The sequence below is a fragment of the Dama dama genome, chromosome 2 (assembly GCF_033118175.1).
Source record: "Dama dama isolate Ldn47 chromosome 2, ASM3311817v1, whole genome shotgun sequence".
NCBI lineage: Eukaryota > Metazoa > Chordata > Mammalia > Artiodactyla > Cervidae > Dama > Dama dama.
Genome location: NC_083682.1, coordinates 32,051,049 through 32,070,786, shown reverse-complemented (window position 1 = coordinate 32,070,786; position 19,738 = coordinate 32,051,049). Strand labels below are relative to the sequence as shown.

The window sequence follows — 19,738 nt, the reverse complement described above, 5'->3', positions numbered from 1 at the left end:
GTGCTTTACCTTCCAAAAAATAGATAGTTCACTTTTGAGATTTTCAGTCTAAAATAAATTCAAAATTGATGTCAGAACATTTTCTAATACTATACATATTCAGTATTTAGCTCATCCTACTGAGGTGTGGCACCAGAGAAATTGCTGTCAAGCTGTACTTACTTATAAGGCTAACTTAGTTTGATTTGGCCTGAGAGATGGTGAAATGTTCTCAATTCAAGATTATCACTGTTCTATCGGTCTAGAGGTAACTGAGATTAAAGAAACATAAAAGCTTTTATTCTGTAGTGTTGGGGAAGCAGAATGGGAAGATCTTTAGGATGTGATGGACTGATATTTACTAATATTTACTAGGTTTGTAGTCTTTGTCAAGTGTTAAGTTCTCTGTGCCTTATTTTTCTGATCTGTAAAATGAGGATGATAAAGCCAATTTTTTAGAGCTGTTACAATAAATATGTTTCTTCTAGGGAAGACTGATTTTGACTTTGTCAGTGACAAGCGGGATCCCAGTCATCAACCTAAGAATTGTCTCTGGCCAAGTGTATCATTTCATACTTCCCAAGTCACTTCTACTCATATTATCTTATATAATCTTCACAGTGTGTTCTGAGAGGAAAAGACTGTGTGGTTGTTTCCACTTGAAAAAAATGAGGAAACTGATGCTCAGAAAAATTAAGTAGATTGTCTGGGGACCACGATTTCCAAGTCCCAGTTTAGGACACTTCTTTTGTGCACTGCCCAGTCCTTGGAAAGGGCAGTGTGGTGAAAGAGTCCTGAATTGAAAGTCAAGAACATCCTGATTATAGTTTTAGCTAGGAGAATTTGGGAAAGTCATCTCAATTTCTACTTTATGGAGACAAAAATGCTGACTGTTGTGTCTAACTCACTTTGATTTGTTTATTCAGCAGACAGTTATCAAACACTTAGCGTGCTATACACTGTGGTATGCCTGGTTCCTTCCCTGAGGCTCCTTACACTTCACTGTGGATAGTACATTGTCTGTATGAATGAGAAGAGCTATAACGTGTGTGTGTGTGTGTGTGTGTGTGTGTGTGTGGTGGTGTTGAAGGGTGGCCTGGTGATGGTTAGCAGTGCAGTTAGCAGTGCAGGAGAGAGGGCTTTGGGACTGGGTTTGCTTGTGAGGAGAAATCTCTCAGGGTTGTATGCAAGAATTAAATTGGATGATGGGTATGATTGTGCTTTGTTGATTGTAAATAACTGCATAAGTATTAGAAATTGTCATATCTTATAGAACAGGGAGGGAATCCCCAACCCCTCGGCCACAGATTGGTGCCAGTCTTTGGGCTATTAGGAACCAGGCCACATAGCAGGAAGTGAGTGGCATGTGAATGAGCAAAGCTGCATCTGTATTTATAGTTGCTCCCCATTGCTCACATTACTGCCTGAGCTTCACCTTCTGTCAGATCAGGCATTAGATTCTCATAGGAGCCCAAACCGTACTGCATTTGAATCATCCTGAAACCATATCCTCCTTCTCCCCACCCCCATCTATGGAAAAATTGTCTTCCACAAAAGTGGTCACTAGTGCCAAAAGGACTTTCCTGGTGGCTCAGATGGTAAAGAATCCACCTGCAATGTGGGAGACCTGGGTTCAGTCCCTGCGTTGGGAAGATCCCCTGGAGGAGGACATGGCAACCCACTCCAGTATTCTTGACTGGAGAATCCCCACGGACAGAGGAGTCTGGCGGGCTACAGTCCCTGGGGTCGCAAAGAGTCGGATACGACTGAGCAGCTAAGCACAGCACACAGTGCTAAAAAGGTGAAAGACCACTGTTACAGAGGGCACTTCTTTCCTAAAGCCTTGGCTGACCTAGTGGAGCACTATGGTTGGAGTCTAAGCTTAATTAAGAAGAAAATTTTCAGTGGCAAGAAGGATTGGGAGCTCATTAAAGAAAGCTCCATGTCTTAAAGTGTTTGGAGTCTAGGAGTCCTTCAGTTGGAACATACCTTTTATCTTTTGCTTTGATGATGTGGTAGACCTTCAAACTGCTTTGGGTTTATAACGAACTTATTTATAATCATCTTTTTAAAGAAGCACTTGTGTTCCTGCAGCATTTTAAATATTTAGGAGAGATATTTAAGGCAGCCTTGGAAACAAGAATATATCCTGGGATATAAGAGGAATCAGAGCAAGACAAAGAGAAATTGGATGGCTGTGCGAGAAGATACATTATATTTTTATTTTTTAGTTTTGTTTGGATTTAGCTGATATAATTATTGAGAACCTTTTATGTATGAGGCTTTAAGTACTGAGGGAACAGAAATGAGTGAATGAAGCATTTCCTTATCAATGAGACTTATATTCTGGCTGGAGATGCACAGTGCCTGTGGTAAATAGATGAGAGGAGTTTCCATGAAGTGCTCTCATATCCTAAGGGAGGAGGACCAACTGAAACTTCTGGGCAGGACTGCCTCAGAGAGGGCCAGTTAGAGGACACCTGAAGATTAAGAGTTTCCCAGGAAACAAAGGGAGATAAGGCCATTCCAGTCAGAAATAACAACATGAACAAAGGCATGAAGGCTTAGGGTACTATCTGGTACTTAAAGCATTCGGTAAATACACATAAATCTGAGACTTTTGGTTCAAGATGGCAGAGTAGAAGGACATATGCTTATCTGTTACTGCAAGAGCACCAGAATCACAACTAGCTGTTGAACATTCAGTCAGTTCAGTCTCTCAGTCGTGTCCGACTCTTTGCGGCCCCATGAATCGCAGCACGCCAGGCCTCCCTGTCCATCACCAACTCCCGGAGTTTACTCAAACTCATGTCCATCGAGTCGGTGATGCCATCCAGCCATCTCATCCTCTGTCGTCCCCTTCTCCTCCTGCCTCCAATCCCTCCCAGCATCAGGGTCTTTTCCAATGAGTCAACTCTTCGCATGAGGTGGCCAAAGTATTGAGTTTCACTAGAACCCACCAAAAAAAGATACCTCACATCCAAAGTCAAAGAAGCAGCTGCAGCAAGACGGTAGGAGGGGTGCGATCATGATAAAATCAAATCCCATACCACCGGGTGGGTAACCCACAAACTGGAGAACAATAATACCAAAGAAGTTTTCCCACTGTTGTGAATGTTCTGAACCCCATGTCAGGCTTCTCAGCCTGGGGATCTGACAGAGGGCCTGAGAATCCCCAGGGTATGTGACCTAGAAGGTCAGCAGGATTTGATTACAGGACTTCCACAGGACTGGGGGAAGCAGAGACTCCAGTCTTGGAGGGCACAGACAAATCTTGTGCATGCCAAGACCCAGAGGAAAGGAGCAGTGATCCCACTGGAGACTGAACCAAACTACCTGCTAGTGTTGAAGGGTCTCCTGTGGAGGCGTGGCTTGGGGGGGGCTCACCACAGGGTTAAGGCTTCAGCCTATCAGTTTTGGAGGTGGGGGAGGGAGGACAATTCAGTCATAATAATATATTAACAAACACTTTTAGTAAATGGGGATAAGTGGGCAGATTGCTCTGAGGACTATAAGTAGAGTGACTAACTCTGTTTGAGGGATTCTGGAAAACCTTTCTAGAGGTGGTGACATTTGAACAGAGTTCAAAAGGATAAGCCAGAGGGGGAAATTATGGGAGAGTACTTTGTTACTGCATCCTCCCTGCTGAGAGGTTGATTGGAGGTATTAATACCTTAAATGTTATCCATTTCATTCTTGGATACCTCTGATTATTATAATGTTCTTATATTGATACAAAATAGACTCTCTACTTGGTAGAGAAGACAAGGTGATTTTTATAACATATGACAAGATAATCACTCTTGGGCAGTCACTTCTTTAGGCCAATCCTAAGATTACATCCACATTTCTTTTCTGGCCTTCATTGTTCTTTCTAGTTTCTTCCTGACTGGTCTTTCCAGTTTCACTTATTCATTCAGCCATTATTTACCATACTCCTACTGTGTGCAAGGAATAGTTATTAGGTCTGAAGATAAACGAAAAGTTTTTGCTTGTGGGGCATTTATTCTGTTGGTGGAAGTCAACCAATAAACAAATAAATATCTCAGTTGATGTTAAGTGCTGTGCATACAAATAAAGGAAGGTAGGAGGGAATAAAGAGTGCAGGGATGGAGTGAAGAGAGGTTTTTGTTGTTTTATAAAGAGTAGTCAGGGAAGACCTCTGATGAAGTGATATTTGAGTAGAGACCCGAAGGAGCTGAGAAAACAAGTCATATGGATATCTGGGGAGAAATATTTTTAGACAGGTGACCAAAGGTACCAAGATCGAGAGGTGGGAGTGTATATATCCTGTTGGTAGAAGCCATTATACCTGGAGCAGAGTGAGTGAAGGAGGGAGAAGGAGACCCAGGTCAGAGATACAGCAGAGTAAGATGAGGGGTGGAGGAGGATAGAAGTAAGATCATGTATGGCCTTGTAGGTCTTCATGAGGACTTTAGCTTTTACAATGAGTGATTTGGGAAGCCACTGGAAGATTTTGAGCAGAAGAGAGTGATGTGGTCTGAGACTTACATTGTAAGAGGATCATTTTGGAAGGCAAGAATGGATCTGTTAAGAGTCTACTGCAATACTCTAAGCCAGAGTTTCTCCACAGTGGCACTATTAACATTTTGGGTCAGATAATTTTTTGTTACGAGGGGCTTTCCTGTGCATTATAGTGTAATTAGTAGCATTCTTGACCTCTACCCATTACATGCCAGTAGTACCTCCCCAGTTGTGCTAGCACAAATTTTTCTAGACATGGCCAGCTTTCTCCTTTGGAGAAAAATTTCTCTTCCTAGCCTTGAAATACTGAGTACTACTATCCCTGAGTCAGGAAGATCCTCTAGAATAGGAAATGGAACCCCACTCCAGTATTCTAGCCTGGAAAATTCCATTGGCAGAGGAGCCGGCTGCAGTCCATGGGACTGCAAAGAGTTGTTCGTGACTGAGCAACTGAGCACACATGCATACACGCTTATACACTATTCTAGGTAAAAGTTGCTGATGGTGTGGACCAAGGTGGTAGCAGTGAAGTAAAGGTGATGAGAAGTGATTGGATTATAGATCAATATTGAAGGTAGAGTTGGAATTTGTTGGTGGCCTTGATGTGAAGGTGATAGGAAAAGTGGAGTCAAAGATGAATCAGATTTTTTGGCTTGAGTAACTGGAAGAGTAGAACTACCATTTATTGAAAGGGGGACAAGTGAAGAAACAACAGATTTTTGGATCTGTTAAGTCTGACTGTCAGTGACACATTTGTCTTCTGTTGTCTTTATAAATACTCTGTCTTTGAAGGTAGGAAATAGGTCTCCTCATGTTTTCATCCTTTGTGACTGCACTGAATCTAGCGTATGGAACAAATTCAGAAAATGGTGAATGAGTAATGAGATTATTTACTATTTCCTTGAATATCTAGATTATTTACTATTCCTAAATAGAGCTCATGTTTTTTCATTCTTTGGGCCTTTGCTTTTGTGGTTCCCTCAAGATGACTCGCTATCCTTACCCCTATTGTCAGTACATTCATCTGTGAAAAAAATTCTACTCCTAAAACCCAGCCCAGGTACTGTCTCCTCTACAAAACTTCGAGCTCTACAGATGTAATTGATGTCTTCCTTTGTACTTTTTTGCCTTGTTTGAACTTCAAGTACATTTTGATTTAGTTAGTTGCTTTGGAACTGACTGCCACGGAGTAGATTTTTGCCTTTCCCTGCTCTTTCCATCCCTCCATTGCTTATTTCTTTTCTTGAAATATTTTGGTAAGCTATTATTGTTTGCTTATTTATTTTATACTCTGCCTCACTTCATAGTCCTTAATAGACAATTGGTTCTGCCATCTAATTACAAGAAAGCATGGTATATTAGATGACTGTTTTAAGAGAACCAAAATCATCATTGACTGACTTCCTCTTATGTTTAACTGGTAATATCAGAGGTTGGAGGAGTTTTTGGAGGAGGTCCCCATTAACTCCACCATAGAGCTGCCGGAACTTACACAGGACTGGGGAAACAGACTCTTGGAGGGCACAAACAAAACCTTGTGTGCACCAGGACCTAGGAGAAAGGAGCAGTGATCCCACAAAAGACTGACCCAGACTTGCCCCTGAGTGTCCAGGAGTTTCCAGCAAGGCATGGGTCAGTGGTGGCCTGCTGAAGGGTCAGTGGCATTGAGTGCAGCAGTGCGTGCATGGGACCTTTTGAAGGAGGTTGCCATTATCTTCATTACCTCCATCATAGCTTGGCCTCAGATCAAATAACAGGGAGGGAACACAGCCCTGCTCATCAACAGAAAATTAAAGTTTTGCTGAGCATGGGCCTACCCATCAGAACAAGACCCAGTTTCCCCCTTAGTCAGTCTCTCCCATCAGGAAGCTTCCATTAGCCTCTTATCCTTATCCCTCAGAGGGCAGACAGAATGAAAACCACAATCACAGAAAACTAACCAAATTGATCACATGGACCACAGCCTTGTCTAACTCAATGAAACTATGAGCCATGCCATGTAGGGCCACCCAAAACAGATGGGTCATGGTGGAGAGTTCTGACAAAATGTAGTCCATGGGAGAAGGGAATGGCAGACCACTTCAGTATTCTTGCCCTGAGAATCCCATGAACCGTATGAAAAGGCAAAAAGATAGGACACTGAAAGATGACCTCTCCAGGTCGGTAGGTGCCTAATATGCTACTGGAGAAGACAGGAGAAATAACTCCAGAAAGAATGAAGAGACGGAGCCAAAGCAAAAACAACACCCAGTTGTGGATGTCACTGGTGATGGAAGTAAAGTCTGATGCTGTAAAGAGCAGTATTGCATAGGAACCTGGAATGTTAGGCCCATGAATCAAGGCAAATTGGAAGTGACCAAACAGGAGATGGCAAGAGTGAACATCGACATTTTAGGAATCAGTGAACTAAAATGAACTGGAATGGGTGAATTTAACTCAGATGACAATTATATCTACTACTGTGGGCAAGAATTCCTTAGAATACATGGAGTAGCCCTCATAGTCAACAAAAGAGTCCAAAATGCAGTACTTGGATGCAATCTCATAAACGCCAGAATGACCTCTGTTTCCAAAGCAAACCATTCAATGTCACAGTAATCCAAGTCTATGCTCTGACCAGTAAAGCTGAAGAAGCTGAAGTTGAACGGTTCTGTGAAGACCTACAAGACCTTCTAGAACTAACACCCAAAAAAGATGTCCTTTTCATTATAGGGGACTGGAATGCAAAGGTAAGAAGTCAAGAGATACCTGAAGTAACAGGCAAATTGGCCATGGAGTACAAAACAAAGCAGGTCAAAGGCTAACAGAGTTTTGCCGAGAATGCACTAGTCATAGCAAACACCCTCTTCCAACAACACAAGAGAAGACTCTACACATGGACATTATACCGAAATCAGGTTGATTATATTCTTTGCAGCCAGAGATGGAGATACTCTATACAGTCAGCAAAAACAAGGCCGGGAGCTGACTGTGGCTCAGATCATGAACTCCTTATTGCCAGATTCAGACTTAAATTGAAGAAGGTAGGGAAAACCACTAGGTCATTCAGGTATGACCTAAATCAAATCCCTTACTATTATACAGTGGCAGTGACAAATAGATTCAGTGTATTAGAGCTGACAGAGTGCCTGAAGAACTATGGATGGAGGTTCGTGACATTGTACAGGAGGCAGTGATGAAGAGCATTCCCAATAAAAAGAAATGCAAAAAAGCAAAATGGCTGTCTGAGGAGGCCTTACAAATGAGAAAAGAAGCGAAGCAAAAGGCAATGGAGAAAAGGAAACATATATCCATCTGAATGAAGAGTTCGCAAGAGTAACAAGGAGAGATAAGAAAGCCTTCCTCAGTGATCAATGCAAAGAAATAGAGGAAAACGATAGAATGGGAAAGACTAGAGATCGCCTCAAGAAAATTACATGTATACCAAGGGAACATTTCATGCAAAGATGGGCACAATAAAGGACAGAAATGGTATGGACCTAACAGAAGCAGAAGATATTAAGAAGAGGTGGCAAGAATATACAGAAGAACTATACAAAAAAGATCTTCATGACCAGATAACCATGATGGTGTGATCACTCACCTAGAGCCAGACATCCTGGAATGTGAAGTCAAGCGGGCCTTAGGAAGCATCACTATGAACAAAGCTAGTGGAGGTGATGGAATTCCAGTTGAGCTCTTTCAAATCCTAAAAGATGATTCTGTGAAAGTGCTGCACTCAATATGCCAGCAAATTTGGAAAACTCAGCAGTGGCCACAGGACTGGAAAAGGTCAGTTTTATTCCAATCCCAAAGAAAGGCAATCCCAAAGAATGCTCAAACTACCACACAATTGCACTCATTTCACACGCTAGCAAAGTAATGCTGAAAATTCTCTAAGCCAGGCTTCAACAGTACATGAACTGTGAACTTCCAGATATTCAAGCTGGATTTAGAAAAGTCAGAGGAACCAGAGATCAGATTACCAACATCCATTGGATCGTCGAAAAAGCAAGAGAGTTCCAATAAAACATCTACTTCTGCTTTAGTGACTATGCCAAAACCTTTGACTGTATAGATTACAACAGACTGTGTAAAATTTTTCAAGAGATGGGAATACCAGCCCACCTTACCCTCCTCCTGAGAAATCTGTATGCAGGTCAAGAAGCAATATTTAGAACTGGACATGGAACAATGGACTGGTTCCAGATTGGGAAAGGAGTACGTCGAGGCTGTATATTGTCACCCTGCTTATTTAACTTATATGCAGAGTACATCATGAGAAACGCTGGGCTGGAAGAAGCACAAGCTGGTATCAGGATTGCCGAGAGAAATACCAATAACCTCAGATATGCAGATGACACCACCCTTATGGCAGAAAGCAAAGAAGAACTAAAGAGCCTCTTGATGAAAGTGAAAGAGGGGAATGAAAAAGTTGGCTTAAAACTCAACATTCAAAAAACAAAGATCATGATATCCAGTCTCATCATTTTCTGGCAAATAGATGAGAAAACGATGGAAACAGTGAGAGGCTTTATTTTCTTGGGCTCCAAAATTACTGCAGATGGTGACTACAGCCATGAAATTAAAGGATACTTGTTCCTTGGAAGGAAAGTTATGACCAACCTAGACAGCATATTAAAAAGAAGAGACATTACTTTGCCAACAAAAGTCCATTTAGTCAAAGCTATAGTTTTTCCAGCAGTCATGTATGGATGTGAGAGTTGGACTGTAAAGAAAGCTCATTGCTGAAGAATTGATGCTTTTGAACTCTGTTGTTGGAGAAGACTCTTGAGAGTCTCTTGGACTGCAAGGAGATCCAGCCTGTCAATCCTAAAGGAAATCAGTCCTGAATATTCATTGGAAGGACTGATGCTAAAGCTGAAACTCCAATACTGTGGCCACTTGACGCGAAGAACTGACTCATTGGAAAAGACCCGGATGCTGGGAAAGATTGAAGGCAGGAGGAGAAGGGGTAGATAGAGGATGAGATGGTTGGATGACATCACCGACTCAACAGACATGCATTTGAATAAACTCTGGTAGTTGATGATGGACAGGGAAGCCTGGCATGCTGCAGTCCATGGACCCCTTGGACGCAAAAAGTCAGACATGACTGAGCAACTGAACTGAACTAAATAGTGCTTGCATCTAAATGACCTAAATGACCTGAAAGGTCCTAATTAGGCTAATGACTTCATAGACAAAACATCACTAGTCAAGGTCCTTGGGTTGAAAGAACAGTTTGTGATTTTTTTATTTCGTAAAAACAAAAGCCTATATAAATGCAAGGAGTAATTGGACTTAAAAGAAGTCACCTGCTGACTTCTGTAAACTTGGCCATGTTATTATATATCTTAGATTTAATTTCTTTCTTTGACTATATAGTTTAGTCTTTTAAAGTCCCTTCTACTTCATCTGATTCTGCTTTTTCATGTATTTAGCCAATAGTTTCTTTCTTGGTTATAATCTATTAGCCCTCAGTCATAAATAAAACACTGGCTTCTGATTAATATACCTCAATTTCACATGTCTTTCATTTCATCAGAGGAACCAAGCTTAGCCAAGCTTCCTATAGCTCACCTCTGAAAGAGACAGCATGTGAGTTGACTAGTCTGCCTTCTGTCACCAAACCAGCATCTGGTTTTTGAGAACTGAGGTCTAAAAACAGAAGGTGCCTGAATCTGCTCTTTCTTGCTGAAGACATCAGTGGTCCTCCTTTATACTGTATGATTCATGTTTTATAGTTTCTTCCACCATATCCTGTTTATTTTGTTTATTCAGTTTTCTAGTGCAATACCTTTTACATTTTTCTGTATGCTAGCCTCCCTTCTTGGTTATGATTCTTGGAGTCATAGGCCATTTCTAGGTCATATTTAATCCCGATGACCAAGTACAGGCAAGACCACATGGGATGTGTTTGATAAATGTTTGAAGAGATAGAGTACTTAGTAAATTTGCAGGTGATAAAGAATGGAAAGAAAAGCTACTGTGCTAGATGGCACGAGAAAAAGAGAAGAGAGTGAATGAGAGAGCAAGGGAGCTTGACAAGGTGGATTGAAGCCAAAAAGATGAAATTTAAGGAAGATGACAGTGCTACATTTTAAGTCTCAAAGAAATGGCAACATATGGGGAGCCTAGAGGAGACCTAGCATGATGCTATGCTTAAGAAAATTGTGGTTTTGGCTGCCTGAATCCAGTGTCAGCCAAAGGTACTACTGTGACTATAAAGCTAGTGCAGCTTCAGACTGAATTATTGGAAGTTCGAAGTATAGTTAATGGAGGTGACAGTCCAGCTACATTCTATAGAGGATGGACTGCACTTAGACTGTCATGTTCCCCAGGGGAACCAGGCATTGCAGACAGAACTTTGTTTAGTGGAAAGTGCCCTAAAGCATCACTGCTCAAAGTAGAGTTTGAACTCTTCACAGTCTGGAATGAGGTAAGCATAGAAATTGAGAGTGTGTAGAAACTTGTACAACAATTTGACAGAATAATTTTTTGCCTAATGCATCTAATAAAAAGAAAATGAAATTTATCTTATGTCTTTTTTTTTTGTTTGATACTTTCCCTGTATTTTATTTTAATAGATTTTATTTTTAGAGCAGTTTTAGGCTTGTAGAAAAATTGACCAATAAGTGCAAAGACCCTACTCCATATCTGTCCCACTGCTCCCAGCACTTCCTCTGGAAATGCTTAACATCTTGCATTAGTAGGTACAATGGATGAATTAGTATTGGTACATTATTATTAACTAAGCCTATAGTTTATATTAGGGTTCACTCTTTGTGTTGTACAGTTTTATGGGTTTTGACAAATGCATGGTATCAGGTATCTACTATTATAGTATCACACAGGATAGTTTTTCTATATAAAAAATGTCCTGTGTTTCACTTATTCATCCTTGCCACCACTTTCTAAGTGCCTGTCAAGCACAGATCTTTTTGCTGCTTCTCTAGTTTTTCCTTTTCCTAACTATTCTATAATTGGAGTCAGCCTTTTCAGACTAATGTTTTTAATTTAGTAGTATATATTTGGGGTTTTCTAAGTCTTTTAATGGGCTTTCTTGGTGGCTGGGCTGGTAAAGACCTTTTAATGTTTTGATAGTTCATTTCTGTTTATTGCTGAATTTAATACACATTCTATGGATGTTTGTCTATCCATTCATCTATTTGAAGCATATCTTGGTTACTTCTGAATTTTGACAGTTATGAATAAGGCTGCAATAAATATTTGTGGATAGATTTTTCAACTCGTTTAGGTAAATATCTAGGAGTGCAATTGTTAGATTGTTTGATAAGCCTATATTTAGCTTTATAACTACCAAACTGTCTCTCAGAGTGGCTGTACTATTTTACATTCCGTTAGCAGTGAATGAGAATTCTTGTTGCTCCCCATCCTCACCAGTATTTGGTGGTGTCACTGTTTTGGGTTTTAGCCATTTTAATAGATATCTAGTGGTATTTTGTTGTATTTTAATTTGCAAGTCCCTAAGACCCTGATGCTGGGAGGGATTGGAGGCAGAAGGAGAAGGGGATGACAGAGGATGAGATGGCTGGATGGCATCACTGACTCAATGGACATGAGTTTGAGTAAACTCTGGGAGTTTGTGATGGACAGGAAGGCCTGGTGTGCTGCGATTCATGGGGTCGCAAAGAGTTGGACACAACTGAGCGACTGAACTGAACTGAATGACACATGGGGGATTATCTTTTCATGTTTTTATTTGCCATCTCTATATCTTCTTTGATGAGGTGTCTGTTTAGATAATTTGTCCATTTTTTTATTGGGTTGTGTGTTTTCTTATTGTTGACCTTTAGGAGTTCTTTGTATATTTGGAATATAAATCCTTTATCATATATGTATTTTGCAATGTTTTCCCAAGTCTATGACTTGTCTTTTCATTCTCTTAATAGTGTCTTTTGCAGAACAAAAGTTTTAATTTTTAAATAAGCCCAAGTTTTCAGCTTTTTCTTTTATGGATTGTGATTTTATTGTATAAAAATCCATCACCCATTCTGAAGTCATCTAGCTTTTCTCTCTGTTATCTTCTAGACTTTTTTAAAATAGTTTGCATTTTACATTTAGGTCTGTGATACATTTTGAGTTAATTTCTGTGAAAAGTGTAAAGTCTGTGTCTAAATTTTTTTGCAGGTGGAGATCAAGTTGTTCTCACACTGTTTATTGAAAAGGCTATTCTTTCTCCATTGAATTTCCTTTGCTCATTTGTGAAGTATCAGTTGACCGTATTTGTGTATGTCTATTTAGGGTCTCTATTCTGTTCCATTGATACATTTGTCTATTCTTTCACCAATAACATGCTGCCTTTATCTCTGTAGCTTTGTAATAAGTCTTGAAGTCACGTAGTATTAGTTCTCTGATAGATACCTATATATAGCTAGAGTTATATTCATAAGATATGTTACCTAGGCTATATCCCAGACCAATTTAGTAAAAATCTCTGCTAGGACTTAAGTATATATATTTAAATCTTCCCAGGTAATTTTGATACATAGGGAGAGTTAAAAACCAGCATACTAAAACCATAAACTCCTTGAAGGTGTGGTCCTCTTTGATGATATGTCTGTCTCTGGTGGCTTGTACAATTTGCTTAAATAGTTGTTGAATGAGCAGATGATTAAAAGAACTGAATGTGTTTATTTTGGAGAAGAGAAAAAGTGTATGGCCTTGATAAATCATCATATCCACATATCTGAAAGCCTTTAATGTGACTTGGCATTGAAGGATGCTTTTTGAGTGCTCTAGGAGGTAGAGTTAGAAGCTTATAGAGAGGCACCTGGCTGAATAGTAGGAAGCACTGTCTCATAGTGCTCATTGCTCTTGAGCTTTCTGTTCCTTCACATTTCAGCAGAGCCCATATATAAGAGCAGATGTTTTATGGGTTGGGAAATTAGGTAAGGTCAGATGCTATGCTTATGGATGATTACTTTGAAAAACTATGTTTAAGACTGAGAACTCTTTTCAGTTCTCCTCTCATTCATAAATTGAAGGACATGGGTATGGGGGTTAAAAGAACATTCTTAAAACTACTTTGAATCTGAGTTCTCATAGTGCAGCAGATCCCTCTAGTCTGTTTTATTGACCAGTTCTCTCCATGCTGGAAGAGATTTTCATGAAATTCCATCTCCTCCACTAAAATTGAGGTTTTGGTAGTTGTAATAGCACAGGTACTGAGGGTCTGGGAAGGGTGAAAGATACTTAACAGAAGAGCTCTCTTCTGGTCCTCCTGGAGTTCTTCCCCTGCATCCTTCTGTAAGCAGATTATGTTGGCATATTGAATGGATGTGTGGACATCTGTCAGGGAAAATGGGTAAATTCCATTAAATTTCCCTCTATTACACTTAAATTTCTGATCAGATGTAATCCTGGTTACTTGCTCTTTGCCAGGCTGCAGGGAGAGGGATATGGCAGTTGCTACAAAGATAGTTGACATGGCGGAGAGAAATAAAACGTAGGCTTGGGAGTCGAACCAGAGTTGGAATGACTCAGTCCTTTACCAGTGTGTGGTCTTGGGGAAGTCACTGCCGTCCTCACTCATCCCATCCTGTCTTTTACCAACTTTTGTTACTGCTTCCAAGCCATATATCTCTAGAATGTGTTTATTTCTCCTTATCTCTTCTCCAATATATTAGTCCAAATCATTACTTTCTTCTCTTGGCTAAAGTTCTGAAAGAATTTACTGACTTCTCATTTTCATAACCCTCTCCTCTGTTTTCCATTCAGCAGTCAGTGATTTTAAAAAAATATAGATTAGACCTTGTCATTATGCTTAAGACTTTCCAAATCTTTCCCATTACTAAAGCCTAGAACAAAACCCAAACTCCTAGTTATGACCCCCAAGAGGCCCTACATACTCTTGACTCCTGGAATCTCTCAAGAGAAGTTTATAGAGGTAATTGACAAGGTAAATTACCCTTAGGCACTTGGAAATGTGTGAAAGTTTTTTTTTTTAATCATTTCAATTTTGGGGGGGTCAACACTAGGATTTAGAGGGTGTGGGCCAGTGTTGGTAAATATTCTGTAATGTGTTGTTCTGCTCAGTGCCCTTTACAATGCCTGATTCACAGTATGTGTTTAAGAAATACTTATTGTACAAAACCATATTTTTCTTGGAACTCAGTTTTTTTGTTTTGACTGGTGTCTTGGTTGTGGTGCGCAGGGGCTACTCTCCAGTTGCTGTGCACAGGCTTCTCATTGTGATGGCTTCTCTTGTTGTGGAGCACAGGCTCTAGGGCGCACGGGCTTTAGCAGTTGCTGCATGTGGGCTCAGGAGTTGCAGCTTATAGGCTCTAGAACACAAGCTCAATGGTTGTAGCACCCTGGCTTAGTTGCTCTGTGGCATGTGAGATCCTCCCGGACTGGAGACTGAACCCATGTCTCCTGCACTGGCAGGCAGCCTTCACCACTGAGCCACCAGGGAAGCCCAGAACTGTTTCCACACGTCTGAATTGGTGGGGCTTCCCTGGTGGCTCAGTGGGAAAGAATCTGCCTGCCAGTGCAGGAGAGGTGGGTTCGATCCCTGGGTTGGGAAGATTCTGCTAGAGAAGGAAATTGCAACCCACTGCAGTATTATTGCCTGGGAAATCCCACGGGACAGAGGAGCCTGGAGGGCTATAGTCCATAGGGTTGCAAAAGAGTTGGACTCGACTTAGCAACTAAACAACAGCAAACAACTAATTCCTAAGGTTGTGGTGAGAGAGACGTACCATTTTGTGGAGTACGTGGTACAGAATGGCACTTAATAAATGGTAGCTGCTACAGAGATTTCTTTGCTTAGAAGCAGCTGTAAGCATCCACCCAGTGTTTTCCCTGGGGTATTCGAACTAGAACCTGACACCTTTGCTGGGGCCCTGGGTGGGTGCCTGTCTTTGCCTGAAGCCTAATTGAGAATGGTAGGTTTGATTTGACTTGCCCTGGGGTCCAGACCCAGCTGGAGAAGCAAAGGCACAGAAGAGCTCTGGTTCTCTTTCTTGACTCTGGGGCCCACCCAGGAAGCTCAGACAGCCCCTGGAAAGCCTGGATTCACTGAGAAGACCCCTGCTGAAGACTAGGTGGGAGAGAATAACGGAGGGGGGGCGGGTGGGAAGCTAGTAGTCTCTCTGCCTTCCCTCAGAGCTTCTTTACTGAAAGGAGAAGCGGGCTTTCTCCCGCCTCCTTCCCTCCCGTGTTTCCCCGCCCCTTCTGCTTCGCCAACCCGGGAGCGGAGCCTTCGCTGCGCCCTGTGAGGGCGGGAGCGTGCTGCACCCCGGAGCCAGAGCTGGGGCGGCTGAGCTGCTGCGAGCCCGGCCCCAGCCAAGTATAGCTGCCCGGGTGGAGCCTGGGTGTCGCGCGGCCGACCGGGCGTGGGAGAGGTGCGGCTCTGCGACAGAAACCGCAGCAGAGATGCCGGGGCCGGCTCCCCCGACTAGGTAATGCTGGCCCACCCTGGGGCATGCTCAGCTGGGCGGTGCTGGTGAGGGGGGACGACTCTGCGAGCTTCCGGGGAGTGGTGACGCGGGTCCGGTAGACTTAGGGTCTCTTTCCTTAAGAGACCCTAAGTAAGAGAATGGGTTTATGGTGGAATGCTCAAATGAGCCCACCCAGGGCTAGGCCAGGGCTGGAACCAGAGCCCTGGCTAGGGAAGGCTCTGAAAGGGAAGCTGGTTTTGGGGAACTTGCTCTGCCTGAGGAGCCTTGCTCCTTTGCAAGCACCCTTCTGCTTGGCGGCTGGGGTGATGCTTCCCTCTGTTTTGGATTAGCTGCTGTCCTGCCGGACCGAGGGGGCTTTTCTCTCCGGTGCTGAGGAGGGGCACTGTATTATAAATGACTTGTTAAGAGGTGGAGTGAACTGAGAGATGAGAGACCTGGGGTGAGGGGGAATTAGTCCTGTTTAGGCAGCCTTTGTGGGCCTCAGTTTCCTTATCTGTGCAGCGAAGGGCTTGACATTTTGTTTGTGACTGGCATTTTCAGACTGCCCAACTGCCTTTTTTTTTTTTTTTTTTTTTCAGACTGCCTTTTGGACAGTCAAGTTGGTAAAAGCCCTAGAGTAGACTGCAGAAATGTCCCACTCAACACTGTAGGAGATAGGCAAGCTTGGGAAACAGATCTTGGTACCTTTTCTTCCAGCCAGCCTTTTGAATGGCATCTTATTGGGCTGCTCAGGACTCTGTGACTTCACGGACAAGGCAGAGGTTAAGAATGGTGATTTTTTTAAGTATTGAGTGTAGGTATATTGGTTGTAGGGAGACAGATGGGAAGAAGCAGGTCAAGGTATATTAATAGTTTTTCTCCAAATTGGCCAGTTATTTGATACTTGGGCATAAAACTGCTTTAAACGTAGCTATCTTCTCAGGAACTTCCTCCTTAGAATGTCGAGGTAATGACAGACCTTGAGACTGTGTAATGTCTTAATCATGATCATCTGGGACCAAGAAACACGTCAGGCTGATACTAACCTACCTTGATTATTTTGGACTGCCTTCTTCCCCCAGTTTTTCTATGATTCTGCTAACCTTATCTTCTCACCACTTTCCTTTCTACTTCCTACTCCTGATCATTTTTCCTGTCCTGTCCCCTACCCACCTTTTCTCCCATTCCCATTTTCTTTTTCCTGCTCCCCCTTCCTCTCGTACTTTCCCTTTCTAGTTCTTTCCCCTCCATAGCCAGTTTTTCTCTTGAGTCCTTCTTTTCTTGGTTAGGCTTTCTTCTCTTTTCCTTTTGGTTCAGCTTTCTCATTCTTGGCAGGTTACTGGTTTGCAGGGACTTTTGCTATGGTGTCAGTGAAATCCAAACACTATTCCCTCCCCAGCTCCCTTACTTTTGCTTTTCACCATGAATCTGTCTTTCCCAAGCGCCAGTCTCTCCTTACTGCCTCTTTGCCTTGCTTTGGGCCCAACAGTAAGCAGTCTTTCTTTTTTTTTTTTTTTTTTTTTTAAATTTTTATTATTATTTTTTTTTCCAGTGGGTTTTGTCATACATTGCTATGAATCAGCCATGGATTTACATGTATTCCCAATCCCGATCCCCCCTCCCAGTCTTTCTTCCTGGATTTGTCGCCCACCTTATTTCCCAGAGGCAGTATAAGAGTAAGCCAGATGGGAAGAGGAGGACTTAGGAACTGGGGTGGGAGGAGGGCAAGAGTTTTCTGGAGGCTCTAACTTCCTTTAGTGAGATGAGCAACTAAAGTGAAGTTGCTCAGTCATATCCGACTCTTTGTGACCCCATGGACTGTAGCCTACCAGGCTCCTCCGTCCATGGGATTTTCCAGGCAAAAGTACTGGAGTGGGTTGCTGTTTCCTTCTGTAGGGGATCTTCCTGATCCAGGGAACAAACCCGGGTCTCCCGCATTGTAGGCAGAGGCTTTACCGTCTGAGCCACCAGGGAAATGGTGAGCAACTAGGAGACACATGCAGACTCTTTAGCAGCTTAGAAGCTTTGCTGACCTGGAGGAAGGGAGGCAGACCTGTGAACCTAGGGAAGAAGAGGAGGATAGCAGGAGTGGGTTGGAGGGAGAGAAGAAGGAATCCTGAGGGGGAAGAAGAATGGTCTTTTGAAGAAGAGAGTGGCCAGGATAAGATAGGGGTTGTTTAGGGGTAGAGGTGGTTGTATTGGGAAACACTGTAGTCTGGGAAAGAGGACCGTATTCATTCATTTTCTTTCTCTCTGAAAACTAGCCTTTTGGGCTGATTTGTTTTCTCCTCAGCAAACTTTTTTTCAGGAGTGTCCTCAATGTGGGATAGTGAGAGGGAAAGCAGAGATAATGAGGCAAGATTGCTGTTATACATATACTTACTGTCTAGACAATGTGTTTATGTACAAAAAGCTTTAAATATGATATCTTCATCCTTAAACCTTCTCTGAACCATCTATGTTAGTTATGGTACCAGGTGTTGGGGATGCAAAAATGGAAATTTAACTAAGTTGCTGCCTTCCAGTGCAAGTCTAAGAGTGGGTATCTGAAACCTCATGTGATAAGGATATGTGATGTAAGAGAAGCACAGGGAACTATAATAATGCAGAGGAGGGAACTTTTGATTCAGTAAGTGGCAGAGCTGGACCCTAAACTCAGGTCTTCTCTAAAGGTGATATCTGTGCTTTTTATACCACATTATCTTCTGACTCTGTGTACATACAGTGTACGGAGGGTTTTCTTCTGTTTTCCTTTCTGCCTATCTATGAACTAGACTCTAGCTGCTGCTGATATGAAAAAAGAACAGACTCCTGTGATAGGTCCTTGTGCCATGGCCAAACGCTCATTATTTTGGAAGGGAAACACACTTTTTCCTTGTTAACTTCTGGCTCTGGGCCGCCTGGGGGACTTGATGCTGAGCTCCCTGTGTGAGTCATTTGTGCTCCCCTCCCCTTCTGCATCCCTCCAATTTCTTTTATTTTTTATTTTATTTTATTTTGTTGTTGTTTTTCATTTATTTTTATTAGTTGGAGGCTAATTACTTTACAATATTGTAGTGGTTTTTGCCATACATTGACATGAATCAGCCGTGGATTTACATGTGTTCCCCATCCCGATCCCCCCTCCCGCCTCCCTTCCCATCCCATCCCTCTGGGTCTTCCCAGTGCCTCCAATTTCTTAATTCAATTTCTGGCAGACTGTCGAGCCGAGAGACCAGATGGAGCTAGGTGAAGCATTTTATTTCCATTGGCCTCTGTAAAATAGGGATTTAATAACTCATAGGGTTGGTAAGGATCAAATGAAATAATAAATGTGTGAAAAGACTTTGTAAACTGTGAAGTGCTGCATAGATGTTACTGTGATTGTTCCTAAGTGTATTTTCAGCCATGAAAAATGCTCAGATGTTGCAGCCTGGAGGAAATGCCAAGGGTTGTTCACTGACTAGTTTAAAACTGAGCCTCAATCCTTAATAATGAAAGAAAGGGGCTAAAAAGAGGATGCTTTGCTTTAGAGACTGGTAATTGAGCCCGGTACTGAAAACTGAGGTTGAGGGGTTTAGTGTTTTCTTTGTGTGCATGTGTGCTAAGTTGCTTCAGTCATGTCCGACTCTTTGTAACCCTATAGGTGGTAGCCCGCCAGGCTCCTCTGTCCAATGGATTCTCCAGGCACGAATACTGGAGTGGGTTGCTGGGTCTTCCTCCAGGGGATCTTCTTGATTCAGGGATTGAACCCATGTCTCTTATGTCTCCTGCATTGGCAGGCAGGTTCTTTATCACTAGCACCACCTGAGAAACACAGTGTTTACTTTAAGGTCAAGCAAATGGTAGGTGGCAAGCATGAGAAGTATTTTAGTGATACCTGTGCTATAGCAAAAAAAAAAGCAAAA

At 42.2% G+C, this 19,738-nt stretch overlaps 1 protein-coding gene across 8 annotated transcripts in view; it reads left to right on the top strand.

Annotated features, from left to right (window-relative positions):
* Nucleotides 1–19,738, top strand: part of PAK1 (p21 (RAC1) activated kinase 1) — a 165,261-nt gene that overhangs the window by 49,193 nt on the left and 96,330 nt on the right. For 2 of the 8 annotated variants that reach the window (XM_061168061.1, XM_061168035.1), the window contains exon 1: nucleotides 15,688–15,872. The exons of the other annotated variants lie outside the window; for them this stretch is intronic. The gene's annotated coding sequence lies outside the window, so the exon portion shown is untranslated. Of the gene's footprint in view, nucleotides 1–15,687; nucleotides 15,873–19,738 lie in introns of those variants that run through there. 8 annotated transcript variants of the gene reach the window in all.